Source organism: Mesoplodon bidens (assembly GCF_964165515.1).
Source record: "Mesoplodon bidens genome assembly, chromosome: 5".
Taxonomy (NCBI): domain Eukaryota; kingdom Metazoa; phylum Chordata; class Mammalia; order Artiodactyla; family Ziphiidae; genus Mesoplodon; species Mesoplodon bidens.
In genome coordinates, this window is record NC_138161.1 from 53860085 (window position 1) to 53866084 (window position 6000).

Genomic DNA, 6000 nt, shown 5'->3' on the forward strand with positions numbered 1-6000 from the left:
GTAGGAAAAAAATCATAAAGATCAGATCAGAAATAAAAATAAATGAAAGAAACAATAGCAAAGATCAATAAAACTAAAACCTGGTTCTTTGAGAAGATAAACAAAATTGATGTACCATCAACAGACTCATCAAGAAAAAAAGGGAGAAAACTCAAATCAACAGAATTAGAAAAGAAAAAGGAGAAGTAACAACTGACACTGCAGAAATACAAAGGATCATGAAAGACTACTACAAGCAACTATATGCCAATAAAATGGACAACCTGGAAAAAATGGACAAATTCTTAGAAAGGTACAAACTTCCAAGACTGAACTAGGAAGAAACAGAAAATATGAACAGACCAATCACAAGCACTGAAATTGAAACTGTGATTAAAAATCTTCCAACAAACAAAAGCCTAGGACCAGATGGCTTCACAGGTAAATTCTATCAAAAATGTAGAGAAGAGCTAACACTTGTCCTTCTTAAACTCTTCCAAAATATAGCAGAGGGAGGAACACTCCCAAACTCATTCTATGAGGCCACGATCACCCTGATACCAAAACCAGACAAAGATATCACCAAAAAAGAAACCTACAGACCAATATAACTGATAAACGTAGATGCGAAAATCCTCAACAAAATACTAGCAAACAGAATCCAACAACACATTAAAAGGATCATACACCATGAGCAAGTGGGGTTTATCCCAGGAATGCAAGGATTCTTCAATATATGTAAGTCAATCAATGTGATGCCCCATATTAACAAACTGAAGGATAAAAACCATATGATAATCACAATAGATGCAGAAAAAGCTTTTGACAAAATTCAAAACCCATTTATGATAAAAACTCTCCAGAAAGTGGGCATAGAAGGAAACTACCTCAACATAATAAGGGCCATGTATAACAAACCCATAGCCAACATCATTCTCAATGGTGAAAAACTGAAAATATTTCCTCTAAGATCAGGAACAAGACAAGGTTGCCCACTCTCACCTCTATTATTCAACAGTTTTGGAGGTTTCAGCCACAGCAAACAGAAAAGAAAAAGAAATAAAAGGAATCCAAATTGGAAAAGAAGAAATAAAGCTGTCACTGTTTGCAGATGACATACTATACTTAGAGAATCCTAAAATGCTACCAGAAAACTACTAGAGCTAATCAATGAATTTGGTAGAGGAGCAGGATACAAAATTAATGCACAGAATTCTCTTGCATTCCTATACAATAACAATGAAAATTCTGAGAGAGAAATTAAGGAAACAATCCCATTTACCATTGCAACATAAAGAATAAAATACCTAGGAAGAAACCTTCCTAAGGAGACAAAAGACCTGTATGCAGAAAACTATAAGACACCGATGAAAGAAATTAAAGACAATACAAACAGATGGAAAGATATACCATGTTCTTGGGTTGGAAGAATCAACATTGCAAAAATGACTCTACTACCCAAAGCAATCTACAGATTCAAGGCAATCCCCATCAAGCTACCAATGGCATTTTTCACAGAACTAGAACAAAAAATTTTACAATTTACATGGTAACACAAAAGACCCTGAATAGCCATAGGAATACTGAGAAAGCAAAACAGAGCTGCAGGAATCAGGCTCCTGGACTTCAGACTATACTTCAAAGCTACAGTAATCAAGACAGTATGGTATTGGCACAAAACCAGAAATATACATCAATGGAACAGGATATAAAGCCCAGAGATAAATCCATGCACATATGGTCACCTTATCTTTGACAAAGGAGGCAAGAATATACAATTGAGAAAAGACAGCCTCTTCAATAAGTGGTGCTGGGAAAACTGGACAGCTACATGTAAAAGAATGAAACTAGAACACTTTCTAACACCGTACACAAAAATAAACACAAAATGGATTAAAGACCTACATGTAAGGCCAGGCACTATAAAACGCTTAGAGGAAAACATAGGCAGAACACTCTATGACATAAATCACAGCAAGATCCTTTTTGACCCATCTCCTAGAGAAATGGAAATCAAAACAAAAATAAACAAATGGGACCTAACGAAACTTAAAAGCTTTTGCGCAGTAAAGGAAACCGTAAACAAGATGTAAAGATAACCCTTGGGTAGAAAATATTTTCAAACGAAGCAACTGACAAAGGATTAATCTCCAAAATATACAAGCAGCTCGTGCAGCTCAATATCAAAAAAACAACCCAATCAAGAAGTGGGCAGAAGATCTAAATAAACATTTCTCCACAGAAGACATACAGATGGCCAGAAAGCACATGAAAAGTGGCTCAACATCACTAATTATTAGAGAAATGCAAATCAAACTACTATGGAATATCACCTCACACCAGTCAGAATGGCTATCATCAAAAAATCTACAAACAATAAATGTTGGAGAGGGTGTGGAGAAAAGGGAACCCTTTTGCACTGTTGGTGGGAGTGTAAATGGATACAGCCACTGTGGATAACAGTATGAAGGTTCCTTAAAAAACTAAAAATAGAACTACCATATGACCCAGCAATCCCACTAATGGGCATATACCCTGAGAATATGAGAATTCAAAAAGAGACATGTACCTCAATGTTCACTGCCTCACTATTTACAATAGCCAGGACATGGAAGCAACCTAAGTGTCCATCATTGGATGAATGGATAAAGAAGATGTGGCACATATATACAATGGAATATTACTCAGCCATAAAAAGAAATGAAACAGTTATTTGTAGTGAGATGGATGGACCTAGAGTCTGTCACACAGAGTGAAGTAAGTCAGAAAGAGAAAAACAAATACCGTATGCTAACACATATATATGGAATCTAAGAAAAAAAAATGGTCATGAAGAACCTAGGGGCAAGATGGGAATAAAGACACAGACGTACTAGAGAATGGACTTGAGGACACAGGGAGGGGGAAGGGTAAGCTGGGATGAAGTGAGAGAGTAGCATTGACATATATACACTACCAAATGTAAAACCGATAGCTAGTGGGAAGAAGCTGCATAGCACAGGGAGATCAGCTCGGTACTTTGTGACCACCTAGAGGGGTGGGATAGGGAGGGTGGGAGGGAGGTACAAGAGTGCGGGAATATGGGGATATATGTATACATATAACCAATTCACTTTGTTACAGAGCAGAAACTAACACTACATTGTAAAGCAATTATATTCCAATAAAGATGTTAAAAAAAAAAGAAAAGAAGAAGAACTGTATAAGAACTGTAAAGAAAAATGTTTAAAACCCAATTAAGGGACAACTTAGCATTTTAAAAACAAAAACTATGAAATAAAAAATATACCAAAAATTGGAAAAGTCATACGGGTACAGAGTTTGATGAATTTTAATATAATAGGCACATTCACATAAACTTCAAAGAAATAAACAAATTGAATATTGCTATTAAGAGTTATATGTAATATTTGACTGAAACTATTATATATTGTCTGACATTGGCATCAAATACTGTATAAAGTGTTCTAACCCCCACTGCAGTCGTGATATAAAATATTTCCATCACTCCAAAAAGTTCCCTCAATCCTCTTTACAAACAAACATAAATCCATTTCTAGTTCCTGGACGCTAATGTTCTATTTTCTGTGAATAGAATTCATGCGGATAGAATCATACAATGTTAATCTTTTGTGTCTGGCTTGTTTTATTTACTATAATGCCTTTGAGATTTGCTAATTTGTCCCATGTGTCAATATTTAATTGCTTTTTTGCTAATTGGTCATATTACATTGAATGGATGTATTCTTTATTCTCTCTATTTATTCTTTCATTATAGATGGATATTTGGGTGGTTTCCAGTTAGGGTCATTTTATATACAACTGCTATGAACATTCATGTAAAGTCTGATGTGGATATGTGGATATGTTTTCAATTTTCTTGAGTACAATGTAATTTTGACACTAACTACCCAACTCAGGTCAAACTTAGGTTAAAGGTACAGTCTTCCACAAGACTGTCCTCACACCAGCAGCAAATTTAGGCTTCCCAGGCCACAAATACTTTTGACCAATTGCCCACAAATTCAGCCTTCCCACTGCCCCTGCAGGGTAATTCTTTAGAACAACTCATAGAACTCAGGAAAGTGCTATATATACAATTACAATTTTATGACAGCAAAAGGATACAAGTCAAAATCAGCCAAAAGGAGACACACAGGGAGATATATGGGAAGGTCCCAAACAAAGCTTTCATGTCCTCAAGATGTATCACCCTTCCAGTACATTGATATATTTCACTAACCAGAGAAACTCACCTGAGTTTTAGGTGTTCAGAGTTTTTGCTGGTGTTTGATTATGCAGGCATGATTGTTGAATCATTGGCTACAAGATTCTCAATCTTCAGCTTCCCTCCATTCCCTGGAGGTTGGGAGTTTGGATTGATATCACATGGCTCTCGAACCTCAACGCTCTAATCCCATTGTTGGTCTTTCTGGCAAGGTTAGCCTCCATCCGGAGATCATCTAGGGGTGCACAATGAGTCACTTCATTAGCATAATCTCAGAAGGTGTGATCAGAGGGGCCCATCATGAATAATAAAGATACTTCTATTACCAGGGAAATCCAATATTTAGAGGATCTGCCCCTGAAACCAAGGACAAGTATAATAAAGTAATAAAGTATAATAATTTCTTTATTATGCAACATTAGATAATATCTAGGAGAGGAATTGTATGTTCTACTTTACATGAAACTGACAAAATTTTTCCTAAAGTGGCTGTAAAATTTTTTCTTCTGATAAGCAGTACATGAGACTTCTCGTTCTTCATCTTTGCTATTACTTGGCACAGTCAGTCTTTTAAATTCAGCAATTTTACTCGGTGGTACAGTGGTATCACATAATGAATTTGATTTAAATTTTCCTAATGATTAATGATGTTAAGACCTTTTCATGAATTATTAGGTCTTCTCTGGTGAAATGTCTGTTAAAATTTTGCATATATTTTTAATTGGTAGTCTCTTTGGCAGTTTTTAAAAGATTTATTCTATATTTTTATTCATTTTTCATTTTAATCTTTTAAAGAACAAATTTATTGAGGTGTAATTCACATACCATACAATTCACCACTCTGAAGTGTACAACTGAATGGTTTCAAGGATATTCAATGTTATGCAACCATCACTACTTTTATGGGTTGAATTGTGTCCCCCCCAAATTCATATGTAGAAGTCCTAAACCCCAGTATCTCAGAATGTGACTTTACTTTGATATAGGGTCTTTGCAGAGATAACCAATTTGAAGTGAGGTAATTAGTGTGGGCTCTAATCTAATATGACTTATGTCATTATAAAAAGGGGAGGGCTTCCCTGGTGGCGCAGTGGTTGAGAGCCTGCCTGCCAATGCAGGGGACACAGGTTCGTGCCCCGGTCCGGGAAGATCCCACATGCCGTGGAGCGGCTGGGCCCGTGAGCCATGGCCATTGAGCCTGAGCATCCTGAGCCTGTGTTCCACAACGGGAGAGGCCACAACAGCGCGAGGCCCACATACCGCAAAAAAAAAAAAAAAAAAAAGGGGAATTTTGGACACAGAGATATTTATAGAGGGAAGGCGATATGAAGAGACCAAAAGAGAAGATGACCATCTACAAACCAAGGATACAGGCCTGAAACAGATCCTTCCCTCACAGTCCTCAGTAGGAACCAACTCTGCTGACACCTTGATCTCAGGATTGTCAGACAATAAATTTCCTGTTTAAGTCATCCACTGTGTGGTACTTGATTACAGCAACCCTAGCAAACTAAATACAACTATAACAAAATTTATTACTCCCAAAAGAAACCATGTACCTATTAGTAGTCACTCCAGATTTCCTACAAAATCCCCTTGCCTCCAAACATAGGCAACCACTTTCTGTCTACTTTGTCTCTATAGATTTGTCGTGTGAAGTAATATCCCTTTGTGACTTGCATTTCCTTGAGGCCTGATAATGTTGACTGCCTCTTCATGTATTTATTTGCAATTAATAAATTGTCATTGAAGAAACATCTGTTGTACAGTAAATTGCCTTATCTCTGATGAAA